General features: G+C 52.9%; 1 protein-coding gene and 1 long non-coding RNA gene across 4 annotated transcripts in view; one reads left to right on the top strand and one right to left on the bottom strand.

The window, feature by feature from the left end:
• The window catches only part of Gse1 (Gse1 coiled-coil protein), a 361,982-nt gene that overhangs the window by 257,952 nt on the left and 80,511 nt on the right, over positions 1-23,519 (bottom strand). The window lies entirely within an intron of this gene.
• On the top strand, positions 7,619-10,353 carry LOC143434902 (uncharacterized). Its single transcript, XR_013104757.1, has 3 exons — positions 7,619-7,931; positions 8,093-8,258; positions 9,815-10,353. It is a non-coding gene; the product is annotated as an uncharacterized LOC143434902 (long non-coding RNA).

The following is a 23,519-nucleotide window of genomic DNA, read 5'->3' as shown; positions in this document are numbered from 1 at the left end:
ATCTGGTAGGGGGACAAGTGCCTTAAGTGTTCCCTAACATCATGTTCCCCAGAATCCCATGTAGACACAGATATAAGGATGGAGTCATAATGGCATGGGGGAGGGGCGGCTGTCCAATGGAAGTATCTCTGAGATAGGAAGGGCCAGGGAGGCCACAAGGAGTGACAAGTCCTCAAGCCGAGGAGTCCTGCAGCCCCTGTGAGCGTAGAGGGAACAGGCTACACTTGGGAGTTCTCCAAGGAGACAGCACTCTGTCCGTACCTGCCCTGTCCCTCTGGCCTTTAGGAGTGGCATAGAGCACATACCTCTGTGGTCTTTCAGACACTCGCCGTGTGCCCTATCGTTTGTTCCGGTGAGCCTGCACACAGCTGTGCCTCCTGACATCTGGTTGGAAAGCTCCCAGATCGACAGATGTGTGTGGGCAGCTGCACCAGGCCCCGAGCTTCCCCAGGGCACAAGGGCAAAGATGTGTCACTGGGGTCCCCAGAGTCAAGTGCTGCCTTGGAAGGTAAGTCACATGGGTCTCGGGGGCCTGTCCCTCTGTGACACAGTGACCAGGCCCATGGACCACTCAGCCCAGCACAACCAACTGCCTCACCATCCTAACTGCCCCCCTCCGTTACCTCTGTTTCCCCAAATAAGACTTCCCCTCCCCAGATGTGTCCATCCTGGGAGTCTGGCACCCAACAAAGGAGTGGAGATGGTCTGGTGGGCAGTGAGCACTGGCCCTGGGCTGGGAAGGGTGGACTCAGCACCCAATGTCTTGAAAGTTTGTATTGAGCCTTTCTGCTTACCAATACCATACACCTAGTGTTGCTATAGCAACATCTCAGCTCCATGCCACATCATGTGGTTGGATGTTGTAACAGAGTGCCAGGGAGGGGTAGGTACGAAAAGCCAAGCCCTGACAGCCTCCACAGACCTGGGGCTGCCAGAAAGAGTGGGGCAGAGGGTCACATGGCATCAGAGGCCTCCAGAAACCCCATGTTCTGGGCAGAGCCTCAGCTTACTCGTCTGTGGTATGGGCGTGACCCGTGCAGGGAACCTGAAGAAGACCCTACGTGCTGTGCAAGGGTCTTCAACACAGTAGGTTCTGTTGGCCACCCACTCTTTCCAATGCGGCAGGGAAGGGTGAGGGCCAAGGACCCGGTCACCAGGTCACGCACACTGGTCAAGCCTTGGAACAGACTGTATTCCAGCTTAGCCGCCTCCCTACACAGTGACTCTCATCTGGAACCTTCTGTAACAACTTGTCCTGTACCATCCTACCCAGGCCACTGTGTCCTGGCATTGTCATTGGCTTGGAAACTGTGACCCAGCCTCTGGGGAGGAGGGAAGGGGAAAGGGTGAGGGGCATTGGGACAAGATCGTATCCATAGTTTGAAGAATTGGGAAAACGTAAACCACGGTGTGCACGTGGAGGCCAGAGGACAGCTTCGTGGATCCTTCCGTCTTTACGTGGGGCACAGGTCACCGAGCTTGTCTTGAAAGCACCTTACCTGCTAAGTCACTCAGTGGCCTTCTCTACCACACCCTGGCTGTGCCTCCTATGAACTGGGTCACCGTAGCCATCAGCTCAGCCTGTAGGATGAGCTGACCTTCAGTGGCCTCAGACCCAATGGACTTCTATTAAAGGCTGTGGCATCTCACTGCCACTGGCCATGGCCACCCTGTTCCTGAACGCTCCCAGCGTGCTGACCAGTTTATAAGTCAGGTCCAGGCAGGCACGGGCACTGCTTTCTAGTTCTGGGTTGATCCTTCTTTGAAAGCAGCCTCCTGTGGCTGAGAAAGTAGGGTTGGTGACCTTGGTTTGAACTTGTCCCAATGCCCCTCACCCTTGCCCCCTCCCTCCTCCCCAGAGGCTGGGTCACAGTTTCCAAGCCAATGACAATGCCAGGACACAGTGGCCTGGGTAGGATGGTATAGGACAGCCTTGGCCAGTGTGAGACCTGGCAACTGGGTTCCTGGCCCTCGCTTTTCCCTTCCATGGTGTTAGTATGAATTAATTAGTTAATTAATTAATAATTAAATAGCAGTGCCCATGTCTATGACTCTGATCCCAACCCAACACCGTCAGACCCCTGCCTGCTCTGGTCATTTGCCAATGCAGTTCTTCCTTCCCTCCCTCCCCATTTTCTCAGTTTTCCGGAACCTTCCTAGTCATTTGTAAGGCTGGAAGACTAGAGAAGGTTCTAGTGTAGAGTGAAAAATTATAAAGGCCATTTTATGAAATATGTGTAGATTTTTCGCCTTACAGAACTCGGAACTGAAAATAAGATTTCAGGGCTTCACATTCCAGGTGAAGGACACTTGCTGGATTACATTCCCCAAGCCTCGCCCAAGGCAGGAAGGCATTCCTGACTACAGATAAAGATGCTACCACCTAGGTGGGGCCATAGCCCTATAGCCGGAAAAAGTAAAGATAGTAATCTGAAATGGCAGGATAGGACACAATAGCATGGTGAAAACCACATTTTTGAGAAGAATGAGTGTGCAGAGTGATCTCACATGACTCTAGATCATTTGGGCTAGATTCTCTGAAATGTTCCACTGTTCTTGGTTACCCCTCCCTTGGTCTTCCCAGTGCTATGTTCAAAATCTGTAAAACAACCAATCATGTGTAAGCGTGCGAAAATGCCTTCCTCCCCCCACCCCATGCTATAAAAGACCCTTTAACCCACCACTCGGGGCCAAAAACCTTGCTCTTGGAGCTAAAGAGCTTGTCGTTTTTTTGACCGCCGGCTCCTCCCCTAATAAACCTCTGCTAATTGCATCCAGGTATGGTTTCTTGTGATTTTTGGGTGGTCGCGATTTCCGGAGGCTTGAGGAAGGGTCTCCCGAGTATGGGGGTCTTCACTAGCACCAATCGCCTATTTATTAGAAGGGATATTACTGAGGCAGGCAAGTTAAGGAGTCAGGACTGGATGAATTCATGCTCACGTTATAGGCGTCAGGGTGGTGAGGACGCTGCCTAAGCAGAACCATCCCAGCTGTCCCCAGTCCAGTGAGGATCAGTCCTGTGATGCCCAGGGGAGCCTGACTTCATTGGTAATGTGCCCACTCTGCACACTACAGGGACTCTGCCCTGTGCCCAGGTTGGGTGCGTACCTCTGCAGGTCCTAGCATCAGAAACTGAGAGCTGAAGAGACAATGCCACACCTCAGAGCACTCCCTGCTTCTGCAGAGGACCTGAGACTGCCTGCTCTAAGCTGCCTGTGACTCTACTCCACAGGGGTCTGAGAGCTGCTTCCGGCCTCTGTGAGTACCTGCACTTATGTACATAGACATATGAAAATAAAAGTATAAGAGCAATCATAATAAAATACAAAACACAATTAAAAAACCATTAAATAAAATTTAAAAACATGGGGAGGCTGGAGAGATGGCTCAGCAATTGAGAGCACTGGCTGCTCTTCCAGAGGTCCTGAGTTCAATTCCCAGCAACCACATGGTGGCTCACAACCATCTGTGGTGAGATCTGGCGCCCTCTTCTGGCGGGCAGGCATACATGCAAGCACAAAACTGTACATAATAAATCTTTAAAAAAAACTGGCATATTAAAAAAATAAACACAATAAAAAACTTAAAAACAAAACAAGAGCCAGAGATGCATAACACATGGCCTATACCCAACCCAGAGGGGGCTCCCTACGGGATGATGTTTTCTAGGGTCTCTTATATCCCTACTCTCTGATGGCTGGTTTCCCCATATGAATGACATGATGCCTTCTGTACCACTTTAGGTAGAAGCCAAGCCAGACAGAGTTACCTGTGCCAGTTTCTGCTAGCTCTGCCTACCACATGCAGGGACCAGCCTGGCTCACCTTGGGTGGACCCTGTGCAGCCCTGTGGGGGGTGGGGTGGGGGTCTACCTCAGTAATCTTAACTCTCAAAACCTGCTAAGCTTGCTGACTAATATCTCTGGCCTCAGAGGCAGAGAGCCTCCCTGGAGGACACCTGCTGACCTATGGAAGGGACCCAACACTGACTCTGTTGCCCCCTGCTGGCCTCCTGTGTAGCAGTCCTTTCTTCCTGACCCCAGCAGGACTGTGCCAAATAGCCAGCTGGACATCCAGAGAGGGATCACCCCTGGACCAGGCTGAAAGAGTCATCCATGACTGCTTATCCTACAGGGGTTGCTGGCTCTCGGACCCTGTGACTTTGGAGCATCTGTTATGTGTTATATGTTAAAGTAGACAGAGACCCAGAAGGTTCTACTTGAGGAACAAAACAGCTCTGTAATAAGTCCCCATGCAGGTGACCTGCTGGAGTCACACTCTTTGGTCAAAGGATGTGTCAGCAGACAGATCGTGCCTTGAAGAAACATAAGGTGACCCAGGTCACTGGCCTCCTGGCCACACTGCTTGAGAGACAAGAGTCACTGTAGAATCTCTAGCTGGTCCCTTTGCCCTGTAGAGAACGGTCAGGTCAAAAGCTATCACAGTCCCCGCAGCAGGGACTCTGTGTGGCTCTGCTTACAGCTGCCTCTCAGGCCGGACCCTGCCTCCTGCTCTCTTCCACCTGGCTTGCACACCTGCCACCACCTGGGGTATGTCCTGGCCCATGATGGGTCACTTCTCTCCCCTCCAGGTACCCTCTCCAACAGCCTTCCTCCCTGACACGGTCAGTGGCCAGCACCGCCCAGCAGCTCCGCTCTGAGACCCCCATCTCAAAATGAAAATTAAAAAGAGGGCTGGGGTGTGGCTCAGTGGTAGAGTGTGTTGGGGGTTCAGTATCTAATAAAAAAAAAAAAAAAAAGACAAACGGGCAAGGGACAAACACATTAAAAACAGATTCCCACCCATTCCTCAGCTGTCTGACTCTTTTCCCACCATCTCAGCTCATCCCACAGTGGCTGCCTAGAGCACCCTCTAGTAAAAGCCTGAAGCCGGAGACAGGTCACCAGCACTTTGGCACCTAGTGTCTCTCTAGTGGGCACAGCCACGTCCTCCTGAGAATGTCTAAACCAAATAAGGATCTGAGCCTGGCTCCTGCTGTGCCTGGGACATGTGGCTGGTGTGCTGTCCCTTCCTATCCTAAGTGTCTTCCTTCACCAGCAATAGCAGATGCCAGGGCTGAGACAGTTTGTGGCTTGATCAAGATAGGGGGACTTTGGAGCCAGGAAGAACGAGTCCCCCAGGTAGGGTCTCTTACAGATGCCCCAGAAGATAGAGCCTGGCTGGCCCTCAGGGGAGCTGCCCGGGGGGGGGTAAGATGAGATACAGCCAGGAGAGAGTGCCAGCCGGAAGCTGAGGGTGGGACAGATGGCCAGTAAGCTCCCTGATTGCTGAAGAGCCCTAGAGAGGCAATGTTAGCTAGGGGGTGAGAGAAGGAAGGAGCTCATGTTTGTACCACATGTACCTCATGTGTGTGCATGTGTGGGAAGCCTCAAGTATCTCTGTCTCTCTCATATACACACATACATAGAGATACAGAGACAGACACACACACACACAGACAGAAAAGAAGAGGGGGGAGGGAGGGAGGGAGGGAGGGAGGGAGGGAGAGAGAGAGAGAGAGAGAGAGAGAGAGAGAGAGAGAGAGAGAGAGAGCGCTAGCTGAAACTGGCACAGTATTACAACATCCCAGGTCCTGTTCATATAGTTTGGGTCTCCTTAGGCTCTCTGTCCCCCAGGTGTGTATGACTGAGGGACTCAGTGGGGCTGGCCCTGTCTCCCCTCAGTCTCTAAAGTGCTTCCCATTCTGCCTCTGGCTCTGAGGGCTAGCCAAGGGGCCGGGAGGCCCCTGGACAGAGGCTCCTCAACTCCATCTACTCCTGTTTGCTGGGTGACAGCAAGGGATTCTCCTTCCAGACCTGAGGGCCCCAGCTGCATATTGACAATTCAGCTTCAACAGGAAGGAGTCAGAAGCCAGGCCTTGGCCTTGAGTTGCCCTGATCCATACCACCAACATGGCCTGATGGTGCAGTTCTCAGCTGGCCCCAGAATCCTTGCTTCCCTCTCTCCCCTGCCTGATGTCCCTCCTCCAGCTGTCCCAGAGTGACCAGCTGGGCAGGAAGACCTCTTGGAAAGGGCAGGGTGCAGGAAGAGGAAGTGGGGGGGGGGGCAGAATGACTCTGCTGGCTTCCTGGGGCAGGCGACATGAAAGGATTCGTTGTCCAGGAGGGAGAAGGCCAAGGTGGCCTGGCTGCCAACCAATGGAGCAGGCCATGCTGGGACTTCCACCAGGGTGGTCTCTGGGCAGTAACAGTCCTGTCCAAACAGTGGGCTAAGGATTAGGCCAGGCGCCTCAGGCTTTGAGGATGCTATACCACAGTAAGTGAACCCCAGGAGGGTCATGCAGCCCCAGGGGTACCCTGAATCTTACCTCCTTGTGGGCCATAGAAGGACTTGTCCCATGAACCCAGTCTGCACAGGGCCAAGTTAGGGAAGATGGGGATTTGCAGGGGAGTGGGTGCAGGGCAGCAGACATGGAGTAAGGACCTCATTCTCTCGTGAATGTCTAGCCATGGCAGCAGAATCTGGGGATCCCTTTACCCACTGAAAGGCCAGACCTTGCCTCATCCCTCCTGTGAGAGACCTCTGGCTTTGTCTCAGGCCTAAACAGCAGGTTGGGACGTCGTGCTGACTGTATGCTCAGGTGACCCTGAGGCCACCATGAGATCTGGTGGACATGATTTCTGTTTCAGGGAGACCACTGCTCCACAGACCCGTGGACCCCACAGTCTGAGACCTGCTTCCATTTTAGTCCTGGACACCCTGAGCATACCGGCTCAGAGTCTTATGTAGGAAATACCTTAGCCTAGACAGCCCCGGACTGTGAGGGGACGGGAGGATTCAGCTACACCTGCTCGGATGGCCACTGTGAACCGGAGTCTACAAAATTTCCTGGCATACACTGGCCACACTTCATGCCCTCAGGTCTGGAAGGAGAATCCCTTGCTGTCACCAAGCAAACAGGAGTAGATGGAGTTGAGGAGCCTCTGCCCAGGGGCCTCCCGGCCCCCTGGCTAGCCCTCAGAGCCAGAGGCAGAATGGGAAGCACTTTAGAGACTGAGGGGAGACAGGGCCAGCCCCACTGAGTCTAAATGTACTTTCTGAAAATCTCTCTGGGTTCCTGCACTGGAGAACCCCCCAAAATGAACAGCCTGAACCCCCTCAATCAGAAGAGACAAACAGAGTCTAGGTGCCTTGGGAGGAAATACAGCAAGCAAGGGGGAAGCAAGCATCAGGTCAGAACAAGGATCTGGGGAGAGAGGAGGCCCAGCACTGGAGTAGAGAGAGCAATCTCATGCCTGGGTGGACAGTGTAATACAGCTTTCTCTCAGGGCACAGTAGCTGCTTGACCCCTGAGGACAGTTTCATCCTACAACCTCTGAGGGGGCTGTTGGGTGCTACTGCCATCTTGGAGACAGTGAGGCCCTCAGCCGTGACATCGCTGCTCCAGGGGAGCCCTCCGGGTTCCCCTCTTATACAGCGGGCCAGTGAGGCATGGGGGCCTCGGCCTGGGGAGCAGCTGCGGGGCAGCCGGCAGGAGGCCAGGCGCTGCAGAGCTTTGGAGAGCCAAGCCAGCAGGGACAGAGGGGCGGGTCAGGGGTGAGGCTGTGCTAAGTGGCTTATGCAGCTTGGGAGACGACTGACAGGCGGCTGGATTAACAAAGACGCGCTCTGTTCCCGGGCAGGTCATGTGGAAAGCTCGGCCGTGACCTCGTCACGTCTTCTTTTTAATTTTTTTGTAAGACGAGATGTTTGTTCCTGAGCCCGGGGTGGGCGAGGGAGGGGTAGCTGCTACTCAGCCAGCTGTAGCCACATCAGCTGCCGGGCACAATGGACACACAATGGTGTGTCTCCCAGCCCTAGGAGGCTCCCACCCCAGGCTGCCAGCCGCCCATCCCTGTTCACTGCCCATCATGGGCCAACTGCTGGTCGGCGCTGCCACACATGACCCTGAGAGCCAGCCTGGATGCAGGAGTAAGCATCAGAACACTCATCTTTAACGATGTTTGCGGAGGGATGCAGGGGGACAGGCCCTGACAGCAGGAGTACCACTTCCCGGCAGCTCACAGGACATACCGCAGTGGAGTTAACATTCATCCACCAGTTTACTTACATTTTGTTTGTTTTTGAGACAGGCTCTCATGTAGTCCAGGTAGCCTGGAATTTGCTATGTGGCTGAAGACGACCTTGGATTTCTCATCCTCCTGCCTCCACCTTCCCAGTAATAGGATCACAGGCATGCACCACCATACTCAGTTCCTGGGATGCTGGGGATCAGACCAAGAGCTTTGTGCATGCCAGGTGAGCACTCTGCGGCCACAGCCTCCTTTCTGCATTTGCATTATAGCTAGCTAAAGGCTGGTGCTGAGCGTGTGTGAATAAATGAAACCAAACCGTGTCTACTTGAACTTAATGAATGAATGAAACTATGTATCTACTTGAACTGAATGAATAAATGAAACTATGTATCTACTTGAATTTGCCCACCAGGCCACCATTACATCTTTAGAGTCTCATCAATTCACAGGCACCCAAGTCCAGGGGAGGCCACAAATGTCGTCTCCTGACCTATCGTCAAATGCTGATCCCAGGTCAGCTTTGAAGTCACCTGAAGCTGTACTTGTGACTTGTCACCAAACAGACCCAGAGTGTGCACACCACCACCACAGGCCCAAGGGAGCAGGGAAAAGCCTAAATACCCCCAGGGGCTTGTACTTCGCCCTGTGACCTTGCAGGCCTAGCTGGCAGCCTCTTCTATGGGTCACTGTAGCAGCAACATATGATCCAAGAAGCTGGCCTTGATCTGGTGACTCCAGAATGGCTTCTGGTCGAAATCTTCTGCTTCAGACTAAATAGAAGTAGACAGAATTCAAGGCCATTCAGATTCAGACAGCCTTAGTGTTAATAAAAATACATGGTCTTTTTTTGGTTTTTCGAGACAGGGTTTCTCTGTATAGTCCTGGCTGTCCTGGAACTCACTCTGTAGACCAGGCTGGCCTCAAACTCGGAAATCCGCCTGCCTCTGCCTCCCAAGTGCTGGGATTAAAGGCCTGCGCCACCACCGCCCGGACATACATGGTCATTTTTATAAAAAGGATTTTATTATGTACACGGCATTCTGCCTGCAGGCCAGAAGAGGGCACCAGATCCCATTACAGATGGTGGTGAGCCACCAAATGGTTGCTGGGAATTGAACTCAGAACCTCTGGAAGAGCAGCCAATGCTCTTAACCTCTGAGCCATGTCTCTGGCCGGACATAGTCATTTTTAAAAATTGCATTTCCCTATTTATTCATTCACTTCCTCGATTGGGTGGTGTGTCTAGGTGTGCCTGTGCCACTGCGTATGTGTGGAAGTCAGCGGACAGCTCAGAGAGTCAGATCCACTTTCCACCTGGGTCCTGGGGATTGAACTCAGACCATCAGTCTTAGCAGAAAGCCTAAGCTGCTAAGTCGGGCCTGTGGTGGTGTGGTGCACACTCCTGGTCCCTGATCCACTGAGCTATCTATCTTGCCAGTCCTTTTCGGGGGAGGGGTTGTTACTGTCCTGGGGATTAAGCTCAGAGCCTTGTACATACTAGGCAACCACATTATCCTGAGCTACATCCCCAGTCCTTTAAAAAAATTTTTTTTTGAGATAGTTTCCGTAAACTATCCAAGTTGTCCAGACAGGCCCTAAACTCACGATCCCTCCCCTCTGCCTCCCAAGCGGCTGGATCAGAGTTTGTGTTAACAAACTCAGCAAAGTATGTATGCTTTCCTTGGATACTCATTGAACACGAGGTGGGAGCTTCCCACCCTCAAAGACCATTTCTGGGATCAATGTTCACAACGGTTACTATCTACTGTCACTTGGCAGGGTCACAACCACCTCTAAGAAACAAGTCTCTGAGCACATTTGTGAGGAAGTTTCTAGACCGAGTTATTGAAGAGGAAAGACTCACTCTGATTGAGGGCTGCACATGCCACAGGCTGGCAGACCCAGTACCAGCATCCGGCTCTGTCTGCTTCCTGACTGTGGATGCCCTGTGACCAGTGGCCTCATGTCCCCACCTCCATGCTGAACTGTGCCATCAGACTGTGAATAAAAATAAATCCATCCATCCTTCCCTCCTTCCTTCCATCCTCCTTCCTTTCCTCCCTTCCTTCCTTTCTTCCTTCCTTCCTGTCTGTCTGCCTGCCTGCCTGCCTTCGTGCCTTCTTTCCTGCCTGCTTGCCTTCCTTCCCTTCCTCCCCCCACCCTCCTCTCTTCTTCCTTCTGTTACTTTTGCCCGACATTTTATCAAAACAGAGAGAAAGGTACCCACTACAGTCTGAGTTTGGTTTCTTTTCCCTTTTTGTATCCCACCACAGCCAGCATGGGGGAGGGGGTCAAGTCTTTTTCTTTTTTCATTTTATTTATTTATTTTTTTATGTGCATTGGTGGTTTGCCTGCGTGTATGTCTGAGAAGGTGTCAGATCTCCTGGAACTGGAGCTACAGACAGTTGTGAGCTGCCATGTGGTTGCTGGGAAATTGAACCCTGGTCATCTGGAAGAGCAGCCTGTGCTCTTAATTACTGAGCCTTCACTCAGCCTGGGGCTCAACTTTTAATAAATGGGTAAGAAAACTTCCCTTAGCAGTAGGCTAAAGAAGGATGCCCACGTATCCTGGAAGGCCTCCTGACATCATGGGAGTTCCTACTTCCAGCCAGGAGACCAACGTCCAGGCACCTCAGAAGGCAACAAGCTCCAGGTGTATATACCATCCCACCAGCTCCTCCCACACATGTCCTATGGCCCTTGCCTGGAAGGCACCAGCTCCTCCTGATGCCTCAGTTTCCTTAACTGTAAAATGGGATCAACCTGAATGTGGCACCCAGAGGGTGCTGTGAAAGTCCAAGTAATAAATCCAGGTGCCATCATGGGTACATGGCAGGCTCTAGTCAAGTAAAGGCCACTTCATGCCTGGGGCCCATGTAGACAAACCTTTGAAACTACAGGGTCAGCGCAGCAGAGGACAGGCACTCCTGGGCCCTCTGGTGGCAGGGAGGGCTTTGTGCAGGAGACAGGAAGGAGCAGCACCTCGGTTGACCACCGGAGGGCAGCCACGCCCAGGCAGAACCCATAGGGTGTGACTCAGCAGAGAAACCCAAAGATGGATCCACTCACTTCCTGGCCATGGCCTGACCTCTGTGTGACTGGACCTGGGGCTGGTGACACAGATGCTCCAACAGGGTGACAGTCAGGGGCAAGGCCACAGGCTATGGGCCACGGGGCAGGCCTCCGGTCACTTGGCTACCTGTACTGATTGCCAGGCACTTGCTGGACTCAGACAGCTGGTGCTTGCCACATCCTTTTTTTTCTGACGTGGCCACACAGCACCACATAGAAATGATCACTTCTGACTCTTTTCCGGTACCACTGGCCAGCCGGGACACAGGAGAGACAGTGCTAGGGCCCCAGGGCCACTTCCTGGACACTCACCTGGGCTGCAATGTCAGCAAAAACATGTTTTTTTTTCTTCGAGGTAGGTGTGTATGTGTGTGTGTGTGTGTGTGTGTAAATGCATGCACATACACAGATGGAGTCTAGAGGCTCCATTCTGGGAACCTTCCTCAGGAACCAGCCATCTGCCTTATGTTTTGAGACAAGGTCTCTCAGTGGCCTAGAATACTTGCTAAGTAGACACTAGCCTGGGTAGCAGTCATCAAGCCCCAGGAATCCTCTGTCTCCCTTGCTACTGCCCGGCACATACACACATAACACTCGAGCAGTCTCCCTATGTAGGCTCTGGGGATTAAACTCAGGGCCGGATGTTTTCATGACAGGGTCTCTGTAGCTCACGCTGACCTCAAACTTGTGACCCTCCCGCTATAGCTTCCCAAGGTCTAGAGTCACAGGCCTGCATCACCATGCCTGGCTGGAAAATATAAACATTTTCACTGCATGAACAACTGCTCACGGAGGTGGGGGCGTTATTTGTTAAAGCAGCTAACAGGACTTGACTTGTCCGCCTACTAGAGTAAGCCAAGAGACTGATCTTGGGGAGCTCATGCATTTGGTTAAAGAGAAGCCTCACCCCCATTCTGTATCACAGGCTAGGGGCGCCTCTGAAAAACTGCAGATTCCTGGACCCCACTCCAGACCCTCCAGTGGGAAGGTCTAGCCAGGCAAGCCCTGCGACCCAGCCAGCCACATTCTGACTCTGCCCCTGGAGATGATGCACTGACGCCCCAAAAGCTGTGGGCCTCGGTAAATCCCCACAGACAGATCCATGAGGGGCCTGGCTCAGGCAATGACGACCCATTGAATTCTGATAGGGTCGTCCCCTAAACAGGTGGGATAAATCTTGGCTGGTCCTCTGTCAGAACTTGGCTGAGTCATCCGGGATTAAATTAACAATGATTAATTGGAGGCTCCTGAAGGCTGAGCCGCTGGAGAGATTAGACTGTGTGCTCAAGACTGTGTCTTTCCTCCCCCTCCTCTCTCCTCCTCCTCCTCTTTTATTTCTTCTTTCCCTCCCCGGCCCACTCCCAACACATGACACTCAGATCGGAAACTGGAAGAGTACAGCTGAGGTATAATATAGCAGCCTTGCCAGGGGCTGAGCAGCCACATGGGCAGTGCCCCAGAGAAATCTCGGCTCTATAGGACTCTCCTCTGGAGAACTGGCTGGGCAGCTGCCTTCCCCTCCCACCTCCCCAGGCTGGGAGTCACAGAGCATTGGGTCTGCACAGGGTCCTGGCAAGCTTAGCCCCACAGAGCAGATGGGAAGGCAGGCAGAGAACAAATGGTCCTACATCCTGGTCTTAGGTTTGTGTGCCTAGGTCACAGGATAAAAGGGAAATCACATTCCTATGGACTCTGTCCTGACCTAGGAAGGGCTCTGGGGAGTGAGTCCAGCTGACAGAGTGGGTCCTTATGCCACCAATGGTAAGAGAGAGGTAGAGAGTGATTTCACTCAGACATCACTGTCCCCATAGGAACCAACAGGGCAGTAGAGAAGATGGGTGTGCCTCAGCATCTCCTGTGGAGTGCCTCCCCCATGCCCTCCCCATCGACAGATCACCCTCTAAGCCATCCTCACTATGACATCTGGGTGCATGTCCCCGTTGCAGGCAAAAGTGTGTGCACATCTGTGGATATCAGGTGAGCATGCCTTCCAGGAGCTGTGGGTATCCCAGGGCCCATTCTGAAGCCTTCAGCTGCCCCCCAGGAATTCGCTGAAGCCCTTTGGGCAGAGTAAAGACTGCTTTCAGCCAGCTGTCCGAATTATGAATAAACACTCTCTGTGGAGGGTACCACTTTGCTGGACCCAAATGGCCCATAAAACAAAGCTTAGGCTAGACCTGGGAGGTTTAACCATGAACATTCCTGTAGCAGGCTTGGCACCTACTCCATAACCAAATACCACAAGGAGAGGAGAGGGCACCTAGCCAGGCCTTGGGGCATCACAGAGGGTATGGGCTACCTCGTAGCTCCTAGCTGAAGCCATGATGGGGAGGCAGCACCCCTCTCCCCGGCCCTGGGCCCACTGTTTCCACCCCACATTCAAGGCACAGGCTTTAAGACATGTTAGAGCTGGCTCCCTGCTGTAGCTGGCTGTGTCGTTTTCTCCTTGAGCTTGCCATATCCCAAATTCTGTGAGGCCCTGCCCAAGTGCCTGGGCGAAGCCCAGCTTGGCCACACACTATGAGGGGGGCCGCAGCCAAGACGCTTAACTGTGTAAAATCCCAGAGATGTCACACGGCGTGGTGGGGGCTGGTGTCAGCACAAGAGATGCGGGGGGAAAGGCTTGGTCTACAGCCCGGCTCAGAGAACACAGCTTGCAAGATGGCAAGGCAGCTGTGTCTATATCGCTCGGCCATGAAAAGAGGAAAAGCTGACCATATCCAACATGGAGGAACCCAGAACACCCAGAACACAGGATGCTACGTGAAAGAAATCAGATATAAAAAGACCAGAGAGGTGTGTGATGCTCTTTATGTGAAATGACCATAAGAAGCCAAACACAGAGACAGGAAGCAAATTGGATGAGGCTGTGGGTGGCACGGGTCTGTCACTCCAGTGCCTGCCGGGCTCAGTAGAAGGACCCTAAACCCAAAGCTGGTGGCTTTGCAGCAACAGGGGCTGGGGCTCACTTGGTAGAGTGTTCGTCTACATGCGTGGAGAAGCCCTGGGTTCCATCCCCATTACTGTATAAACCAGGTACAGTGGCTCCTGCCTGTCATCCCACCATTCAGGAGGCAGAGGCAAGAGGATCAGGAGTTTAAGGTCATCCTTAACTACGTGGTGAGTTTGGGGCCAGCCAGGGCTACATGCCATGCCGCCTCAAAACAAAACAAAACAACAACAACAAAAACAAAACAAACAAAAAAAAAAAAACCCAATGTTTTAAAAGAGAAAGTAAGTGTGGCAGTTTGAATGAAAATGGCCCCCACAAGCCCATAGCAACTGGCAGTATTAGGAGGTGTGGCCTTGTGGGAGGAGGTGTGGCCTTGTTGGGGGAAATGTGTCACTGGGGTGGACTTTGAGGTTTCAGATACTCAAGGCAGGCCCAGTGTCAGGCTCTTCTTGCTGCCTGCTGAGGATCCAGATGTAGATCTCTCAGCTTCTCCAGCACCACGCCTGCCTGTGTGCCACCATGCTTCTCACCTCCATGGTAATGGACTGAACGTCTGAAATCATAAGCCTCCATTAAATGCTTTCAAGAGTTGCTGTGGTCAGGCCGGGCGGTGGTGGCGCACGCCTTTAATCCCAGCACTCGGGAGGCAGAGGCAGGCGGATTTCTGAGTTCAAGGCTAGCCTGGTCTACAGAGTGAGTTCCAGGACAGCCAGGACTACACAGAGAAACCCTGTCTCGAAAAACCAAAAAAAAAAAAAAAAAAAAAAAAAAAAAAAAAAAAAAAAGAATGGGAAGTCCCAGGCCTGCTCAGACCTGCAATTGTAACATGATCTGGTGATGCACTGTCTTAGTCAGAATTTCTGTTGCTGTGTGAAACACCATGACCAAAAGCAACTTCAGGAGGAAGGAGTTTATTCTGCTCACACTTCCAGGAAACACCATCACTGAGGGAAGGCAGGACAGGAACCTGGAGCAGGAGCTGATGCAGAAGCCACAGAGGGGTGCTGCTTCCTGGCTTGCATCCCATGACTTGCTCAGCCTGCTTTCTTATAGAACCCAGGACCACCACCAGCCCAGGGGTGGCACATCAGTCACTAATTAATAAAATGCCCTACAGGCTTGCCTGCAGCCTGACCTTATGGAGGTCCCCTCCTCTCAGATGACTATAGCTCGTGTCAAGTTGACATAAAAGCCAGCCAGCACACACACACACACACACACACACACACACGTCAACTTTCCCTGGAAGAAACTTGTGGCTTGGCAGCTCTGAGAAGCAAATGAAGACAGTTCATCTTCTCTCCTCCCTGGCCTACCACCCTCCTGTTCCAACACAGACCTCACCTAGAAGGCAGTGGTCCACAACCTCCAGGGACAGAGGAAAGACAAACCCAAGAAGACATCTACACAGCCCAGCTGCGTCTACACTAGAGTGTCAGATAGCACTGGGGACAGAGACATCAAAGTCCAACAGCATTTAAATAGATGCTGTATAGAGATTTGCAAATGCCTCACCCCACCCCACCCCACCCCACCCACCCCACCCCACCCCACCCCACCTTCGGCTTGGCATAACCCTCCCTATCTCCAGGTCTCCTGCCCCTCCAAAGGTCATTCTGCAAGGCATGGAGGCCTCTGGCCCTGGGTGTCCAGCATTTGTCTGCAGACACTCCTGCAACTTTAGCTCCCCCTAGAGGGAATGGTCAAAACTGCAGGTTCATACCACTCCAGTTGACCATCCTGAGATGAGATCCCTGTCACCATGCTGTGCTAGCCAGGGCTCTCCTGAGCCCCCCTGGTCTCATGAGAGTCACAGTTCATGTCTGAGAGGTACTAGTGAGCTGAGAGAAGAGAGTCTAGGCAAAGGCAGGCGGCAAGGACACTGTGTGTGTGTGTACCACCAGACATTCTGGGGGTAGGGGCACCTGCTGTCCTTCAACTGTAAGACCCCAGGAAAGTGGTTTAATGGCCTTTTGCCTCAGTTTCCCCAACTGTCAAGTGGGGCGAATGACTTTCCCTTTATACCAGGTCTCTGTAAGCCTCAAGGGAGTGAGATGGGAAGTAGAGAAGTGTGCCTCTCTGGGTAGAAAGGGAAGTATTTTAAAGAGACACCTATGCCGGGCAGTGGTGGTGGCGCACGCCTTTAATCCCAGCACTTGGGAGGCAGAGGCAGGTGGATTTCTGAGTTCGAGGCCAGCCTGGTCTCCAGAGTGAGTTTCAGGACAGCCAGGGCTACACAGAGAAACCCTGTCTTGAAAAACCAAAAAATAAAAATAAAATAAAAATAAAATAAAAATAAAAATAAAAATAAAAAATAAAGAGACACCTATTACCCCCACTTCTCCCCCGCCTCTGGATATCAGGCTATAGAAACAATGGACTCCAAGAATCAGAATGTCCCAGGCCTTTTTACAGTGGGGAATGGAAAAGGCTGAGGCCCAGTACCAGCCAGAGAGGGAGGTTGTCTCTCAGGAAGAGATTTCACACAGTTCTGACAGCTTGCCAGACCACCTTATGGGAGCAGCTGGGGCTAAGACACCAGCAGCCAGTGATGGGTGAGGCCACGTCCTCACAGATCCGCTTACCGGATGCTTATCCTTTAAGTAAACCTAAGCCACAAGTCAAGACTCCAAGATGGACTTAGGGGGTGTGGCGGGTGTCACTGGCCTTTCCCAGTGTGGCTTCCTTAGATGAATCTTTGTTTTTCACTATCATGTATCTCTTTAATTGGTGTGCCAGGGACGGCGGCCACACCTGTCTTATTAGGGCCACTAGAACCCAGACTCTGTCCCTGGTAACTCCGGTAACAGAGCAGCCTCCCCGAGTCACTGCATTGGGTGTAGTGTGGGGACCACGGGCACGGAGTGGCGAGGGGCACACAGGGATGGTGACGACCATATTTCTTCATTTTCTGTTTTCAGGAAACACTACCAGAGTCCAGCCAGCATCTAAGCATTGCACGTAGGACCCTGGAATGGAGCTTGTGGGTAGAAGAACAGCCAGGAGGGACAGGGCACTGGTTTCCATGTGCCAGCTCAGAAATGGCTCCATCATCCCAACACAGACACTCTCCTCCCTGCTGACACTGCTGCTCTGGGGACTCGCTGGGTCAGAAGAGGGTCAGGGAGGCTCTGTGTAGGTGTCAGGGCTGATATTCAAGAAGGTTTAAGAGGAGAGAGAGAGAGAGAGAGAGAGAGAGAGAGAGAGAGAGAGAGACAGACATGAGGGATTCCCCTCCCCACACTGGCATTACCTTGGCTCCCAGTTCAGCACCACCAGCACCCCTACCAGGACTGAGGCATGTGAGCCAGCAGCCTTCATCACTCTGCTCAAAAGAGCCGGGGTGGGGGTGGGGGACCTGACTGAGTAAGGAGGTGGTGATGTGTGTGTTTGAGAGTGAGACAGAGGACATAGGACACAGACACACACGGACAGACACACACTGTGACATCTGATGACCCCTAAGCAGTACATGGGACACAGACGGTTTTGTTTTGTGAACTTCACTTCAACTACCAACCAAGACCAGTCAGTACTGTCTACCGCCACCCACTGGACATGTCCTTGGGACTCTTGATCTTGTAAACAAGGGTCTGGCCACTCTGAGACCCCAGGCTGTGGAAAAGCACATGCATATTTTTAAAAGAGAGAGAGAGAGAGAGAGAGAGAGAGAGAGAGAGAGAGAGAGAGAGAGAGAAGACGGCCTCCTGAAGACAGGGAGGGGGGGTGCACAGCTGCAGAGGCAAAGGGATGGAGACGGGCGGAGTCATGAGTGGGCGGAGTCATGAGTGGGCGGAGTCATGCGTGGCCCGCAGCACCAGGCAGGAGGAAGAAATGAGACACTAGGCACAGTCGCTCCTCCAGATCTTCAGGAGAATCATAATTTTGAGGCCAGCCTGGGCAACCAAACAAAACCCTATCTCAAAATATAATGTAAAGAGTAAGCCAGGGGGCTGGAGAGATGGCTCAGCGGTTAAGAGCACTGGCTGCTCTTCTAGAGGTCCTGAGTTCAATTCCCAGCAACCACATGGTGGCTCACAACCATCTGTCATGGGATCCGATGCCCTCTTCTGATATGTCTGAGGATAGCAACAGTGTACTTACATAAAATAAATAAAATAAATGAATAATTCTTTAAAAAAGAATGGGCCAGGGATGGGGATGGAACTCAGAGGCAGGGGGATTGCTGAAAATGTACAATGTGTTCAATTCATAGAACCATAAATTAAGAAGGAAGAGAGGCAGGTGGCTTGTCCTTGGAGCCTTGAGAAGCCCGGGTCTGCCTCCCTGCTTACTTCCTGGGGAGGGCAGCCCTGGGCTGTTTGAGTGTGAGTCTGGGTGAGCTGTCAGCCAGAGCCAAGATGAAGAGAATTGTCAGAGAGAACCCAGTGTTGAGGAGAGGCTCCTGGTTACAGGACCATGCACACTTGTGACAGTCCATCAGATCTGACCCTCCGCTCCTCAACAGAGCCAACCGGAGAACCCAGAAGAAAGCTGTTTAATGAACACGTGCTTATCCATGACAGCAGCTGGGTAAGTGTTACCCTGTTCCGCCGATAAGAAGCTGAAGATCAGAGAGGTTACGTGATTTGCCCACAGCTGCACAGCAAAGGCCAGTATTCCTCACCCGGCCCTTGATCAAGGGCCGAGTAGCTTTATTTCTGGGTAAAGCCCTACCCAGGCAACTCAAAGCCAGCTCTAACTGAGCAGGTGGCAATCCAGGCAATTTGTATAGAGGCAAAGGTACTGTTTGCTGGAGTGGGGGGGAGGGGGCGGCAGAGCCTGGCAAGGGCTCACCATGTCACAGAGGCTGCAGGGTGGCTCTCCTCCCTGCCCTTCAGGGCTCTTCAGCCCTGACCTCTAGGGGCCGCTGCTGGCTGAGCCTCCAGGGGCAGGACTGAGCTGGCTGGGAAGTGCACAGTCTCCCTTCACTCCCCAGCCCAGGGCAGAACACACGTGAAGAGTCCAGGGGTGGGGGTGGGGATGGAGCTCCCGAAAGACAAGCACCCAGGAAACCCCACTCATTTGCTTCAGGAAGGTTAAAATAAAAGGCTGTCCAGGCAGCAGGCCCAAAGGCACCCTTCAGAGGTAGCCACCTCTGAATACAACATACATGTATACCACACACACCACACACAGACATCAAATACCACACATATACATACCCCACACAACACACACACAACACCACACACGCATACACACTACATACACACCACACACAGACACACATACACACAAATACACGCCCCCCCACAGATACACACATACATGTATACCACACACACACCACACTACACCCAAACATCAAACATTACACACATACACACCCTACACACAACACCCACAACCCCACCCCCACCACACAGATAGACACATACACAGTACACACAAACACACATGCACAAACACACAGGCATACCACGCCACACATACACATATACACCCCACACCATACCACACATGCACACATACACACACAGCTCACATACACACACACCATACACCTCACATACATACCACATGACACATACCACACATGTAATATACACAGAATCACCACACACATATATACATCACGCAACACACACACAAACATACATATACATACCCCTATACATACACACACACACACAAATACTAAAACATTTTCAAAGCAACAGGAAGAGGAACCACTGCACAGCCCTACCCTGAAGAGAGCTTACTCTGGGCAGCGAGGAGCCTGCCATTCTCCAGTTCCCTCACGGGGCCCGCGTGTTGACAACTGTGTGAGCTGGTGATGCTGCCGGGCAAAGATGTGGCAGTGTAAGAAAACAGGAAGTTACCCAGAAACCTCAGGGTGGTGTGTGCAAGGCTATGTCCCGTCTTCTTGCACCTGTCTAGGCCCCATAAGGGCTTTGTGCATGGCTGGCTCTTCTCCTGGGTTACTATAGGGGAGACAGAAAGAGGAAGTGCTTGTCCTAGCCCCAGGATCCATGGCCTGCAGTGCAGCCCAGATCTCAGTCCCCATCCCTGTGTAGTGTGTGTGTGTGTGTGTGTGTGTGTGTGTGTGTGTGTGTGTGTGACTCATAGAGCCCTGAACAAGTGAGCCCACTGTCAAATGAGAGACAGAGGACGATGGTCCAGCCTTTGCTCTCTGTCGGCCGAGCACCTAGTTGGCACGAGAGAGGAGGCTCACTCATGCAGCAAGTACAGACCAGGGCAGATGAAGGTGGTGCCAGAGGCTGAGGAGGGACACTCTCCCTGCTCGGTCAGTCCTGGAGCCCCCAGCTACACAAGGAAGGGAGGGTCCAATGCCACTACCCATGGAGGTCTGTGCTCACTCCACTCTCCTTGGTCACACCAAGCCAAGCTACATGCTATGGTGGAGAACCACCCCCACATGGGGAATAGGCCCTCACACCCTTCATGGCTCCCCACTGCCCACGGACTCTCTACCCAGCAGCGAGACACTGCCCTTCTCCTCAGCCCACCCTGAGAGAGATTTTTCCTCTTACATTCCTCACCAGGTCTTTAGGTCTGTCCTTGTCCGGTCCTCTTTCCTTCAGAGCCACAAGCTTATCCCTCTCTCCCGTCCCCGAGTAGCCCAGGCAGGCCCAATGGTCCAGAACAAAGCCAAGGCCTAGCACTCTCCAGGCTTTTAGGGGGGACAGGTCTGGCCAGCGGGGACAGGTCCTGCTTAGAGAGCACCTCCTGCCTAAGGCAGAAACACCATGCTAGACCAGAAGTCATGTTGACCACCTCTTTGACAGTCACCAGGTTTCTAGAACCTTCCTCAGCCCTTCTCACACACACACACACATACACACACAACCCCTCGAGGTGTCGGTCTGATCATGGTGGTATTGAGAGAGCACCGTTCAAGTGCTAGGCACTTCCAAAAGAACCCTGCAGCACTCCCATTCCACAGACAAAGAAACTGAGGCTTGTCCAAGTGTCACAGAGACCTGGCGGCCGGGTCAGACCTGGGTTTCATCTTCTGGGTCCTACTGACAGTGCCCAGGTTGGCTCACATAACACACAGCCTCTGGTTCTTGCACCAGAGTCCATGTTGTGGTGTGCTGGTACTGGCTGGTACCGGCTAGTACCTGAGAAAGATGGCAAAAAAAAAAAAAAAAAAAAAAAAAAAAGCATGCTGGATCCTGTCTGCTTCTCACCTGCTCCATGCCACGACTCTCTGGTTTCTTGTTTCAGTTCTTGATGGCAGGCTGGGCCTCCTGTACCTCAGTCCCTGGTAATCTCAGCAGCCTACCTTTGTGGTCCTGTGCTGGGTGAGGTTGTGTTAGCTATGTTTGACAGGAGCCCTTGATGGTCAAAGCTCTGCTGTTACTACCGAGACAGCTGTCATTTCTGTAGGAGAACCTAGGGCAGACATACCAAGGGGCAGCTAGGCTCGTTTGGGAAGTGGGGCAAACAGCCCTGGGCTTAGCATGTACACATGCTTGGTGCATGCGTACCTGTGTGTGGGTGCACACTATTGTGTGCTTGCCCTGTCTCGGTCCTCAGCAGGCCTCACCCACAAGCCCCCAGCAGCTGGCTCAGCCTCCCCACAGCCCAGCGAGCTGTAGGGACAGTGTCTACTTCTCAGCCTCCCCTATCTCACTCTGACACTGTCTCAGAGGTCTTTAAAGGACCAGTTTCAAAGAAGTGCAGGCCAGTCCTTGAGGGAGCAGTGACTAACCCACCTGGTCCCCTATGGCACTGCTCTACAGAGTGGGTATGTGCCCACTCACTGTCCTACTGAGCCCTACCTTCTCATGTCCCCACTGTGCTGCTTTGGGCCAGTCACCTGCCCACTCTGGGCCTCTGTACAAGATGAGAGTGGGGAGCTGACAGCAAGGTCCCAGGAGCTATCTGGGACTTGTCTGTCACTTCACACAAATGCCACCAACTTCTCCAGGCAGCCATCCAGACCCGTCCTCACCCTCCCTTGAACCCCCTACTCTTGCTGCAGAGTAGGCAGTACCCTGACTTCTGCTGTCTCAAATGGATAAAGTCCCCCCCCCCCAAATGAGAGCACCCCAGGCCAGAAGCTATTGTGACTATCTCTCCCTAACCCAAGCAGGACAGTCTTTGGCCTGTAGCTAAAGACACCTTCCTAACGTCCCTTCAGCCCAGCGGGGACATTGGCAGGGTGAAGCGTGGGGCCTCAGCTGGGTCTCGGCCCACACACCCACCTGTTTGTCTGTCTGTCTGTCCTGAGGATTCTATAACTCCAAGGTTTTAGAGCAAATGCAGGGCAGGACCTCTCTGTTTCTTTATAACACACCAAGGGTCTGGTGGCACCTGGGTCTTTGTCACCTCCATTTTCCCCTCCCACACGCATTTATTGGGTGCCTGCTGTATACAGCCATTACTCTAGGCCAACCCAGGGCCCACAGGACTCACAGGACTCAACAGGAGTCAGAAGGGCAGGTAAGGTTCTCAGGTGACATGGAGCAGGTCAGCCACACACTGAGGAGTGTGGTGGGCCCAAGGTGAGGATCTCCAATAGCGTGGACAGGAACGGACTCACAGAGGCCTAAGGGCAGCAGGGGAATATGAGACACTTGGCAGAGCACAGTAGGCACAACGGCCCTGGGGTAGTGATTTGTTTGTTCATTGAGTGGCCACACAAGCATCTGGGATAAAAGCAAACATAGGGTGGTGAAGCCTGAGGTGGGGGCAGGCTTGTCCTGAGTGGACTGTGGTCATCGGAAGGACCTAAGTGCCACTCAGCTTCTAGGGCTTCCAGAAAGACCCATAAAGGCCATACACAGGCAATACAGGCCAGGCAGGCAGCACAGACCCAGCAATCCGGCCCACCCGGGGGACCGGGCCACCGAGTTCCGCCAAGCGTGTCTTGCACAATTTCTGAGAGCCAAATCCGACACAGCCATCTGCCTCACACAGACCCCAGTGCTCAGCCTCCAGCTGGTCCCTCGCACGAGCCAGCTCTCCGAGCCGCCGTGGAACACGCATCTGCTGCCGCCGGCTAATCCTCATCTCAGGACACGGGCTGGACAGGGTTGAGGCCGGAGAGGCACGCAGGCAAGGGATGCTGGCAGGCCTTCTGTGGCAGCACCAATGCGGGCGCCTCAAAATGGCTGGTGTGCTCTGGGAGATATCTGGGCAAACACTCACCCCCTTCCTTATATCCGCCTCCCTGCACGGGGATTCAAATCTGCCTTTCCAAAGCACCTGACTTACACCTCCCTGTGACATCAGAACAGACACTCAAACAGGCCAAATCTTTCATCTAACGCCCCCCCAAACCCAATTCAGTCCAAAGATTGGGCCGCTAGACTAATCAATAAATGGGCCACCGTGCCCAAGAAGTGCCAGCAAGCTGAGCTGCTGACAAGCAGGGCTCCCAGTGTCGTGGCTGAACTAATCAGCAGGTCTTGGCTTCCTAGGATGGTCCCTCAAAATGATCTTGGGAGAACATCTCCCCTGAAAGACTGCCTCTGGGGTACATCT

This window comes from Arvicanthis niloticus, chromosome 18 (assembly GCF_011762505.2).
Source record: "Arvicanthis niloticus isolate mArvNil1 chromosome 18, mArvNil1.pat.X, whole genome shotgun sequence".
NCBI lineage: Eukaryota > Metazoa > Chordata > Mammalia > Rodentia > Muridae > Arvicanthis > Arvicanthis niloticus.
The sequence above is the reverse complement of the archived record's forward strand: the minus strand, read 5'-3'. Positions and strand labels throughout refer to the sequence as shown.